Source organism: Belonocnema kinseyi, chromosome 1 (genome assembly GCF_010883055.1).
Source record: "Belonocnema kinseyi isolate 2016_QV_RU_SX_M_011 chromosome 1, B_treatae_v1, whole genome shotgun sequence".
Classification (NCBI taxonomy): Eukaryota; Metazoa; Arthropoda; class Insecta; order Hymenoptera; family Cynipidae; genus Belonocnema; species Belonocnema kinseyi.
Genome location: NC_046657.1, coordinates 27,255,590 through 27,257,292, shown reverse-complemented (window position 1 = coordinate 27,257,292; position 1,703 = coordinate 27,255,590).

The following is a 1,703-nucleotide window of genomic DNA, read 5'->3' as shown; positions in this document are numbered from 1 at the left end:
AACATTATTAATGGCCCAGGTAGAAATACACCGCATAATTTTCAAACTATTTGTTTAATTTTAACAGCCACTATTTCTATAATCTAAAGATATAATAAAAAACGTATTTAAAAAATAAATAATCATTGACTGCGAGCATTTTGTCAATACATGTTAATTGCACTACTTAGAATGAATGCATATATTACATTTTTAAACATTATATTACAAATAAAATTTCTAACGATAAGGGGGATCGAACCTACATTACTATAGCTAAATCTATCGCCTAGCAATCGAGAGTGCTAACCATTGCGCTAAACCGACTAGTTAAAAATTGGTGAAAAAGCCATCCCCATAAGCTACAGTTCAGAAAAGTTAAAGTACCAAATATTGAGCTCTCTTTTTCTAATTATTTATTATTATACGACGTTATGCAAATGTAAATACACGAACTTCTAACAGGAATATCAATAAAATAATTATTAAATAAATCATTTAAATTGACTATAATTTTTCTTCGTGTAATATTAAATTTTTTCGCGTTTTAGACTATTTTAAAAGTTCTGATAATAACATTTAATGAGCATTTAAAATTTGTATTGACGGAACTTAGAAATTTTACCACGTTGCGCAACAATTTTTTTGATAATAATTTTTTTCAAACCTTCGTGTAACGTTTCGCTTTTTAGGTGTTTTAGAATATTCTACAACCATTAAGACATACATCCTGACAACCCTGACAACATTTGTAGACGTCTTTTTTTTAAGTCTATTTTTGTACTACTGGCATAGTGCCGCCCCGGTCGTGCAACCAACGTTCTGTCAGTACTGGGCGAACCAACAGCTGTCTATATTGGTGGGCAGTACTGGGCCAGTACTGCGCCGGTGTTGAACTCCGGCACACTACTGACATTTCCACCTGGGAGGTGCATTAGGCGTAATCCAAAAAAAAGAACATATGCACATATGTGGAAAAGTAATGCTTGAGGAACCTGAAAAGTATAAATAATTTAGAATGGAATAATTATCGCTTTTATTTTTCAGTTCGGAAAATGTTAATAAATACATTCCTCTTTTCGTAATTTTAAAGTTTTTGTGGACAAAGATTACTTTTACATATCAAGAAATCATAAGCATCCCGTTCCATTTTTACAAACTTCTATTTTCCGATGTTTCGGCGATAACCCGCGTAGTCTAATAGATGCCAATTCTCAAGAACAATTGCAAAACATCTCCATTACATATTGCTCTTCTGTCGCATCCCTTTTGCTTTTTTTCACGGACACATAAAATATCTAGCTTCCGTACATACATCGTTTCTCATAATCGTCTTTTATTACAATAATTTACATCTCTAGCATTTCAAACACCCAGTCTTCCTTTATAGCCTTAAACTTTTCCGGGGACATGCATTTCGTCTACTAAATTTTTAATTTAATCCGGACCCATTTTATTGTTTGCATTTTTTATTGTTTAAAATATACAACCAAGTCCCATCTTGCAGAGAGACATTTATTTCATGAGTAAAAATCTGCCGTGATTTGGAAAAATACCGTTAACTGCAAATCGGATAAGTCACCTGAAAGCAGTTAACGGTAGGCGGCTCAGTGGACTTATAATAAATGCAGTGAACGGTGTTCTTCCAAATCACGGCAGAAATCATGTCCAAAATGATACTTCAGAAAAGACAGTTTTCGTTTCGTGAGTGCATATTACATTCT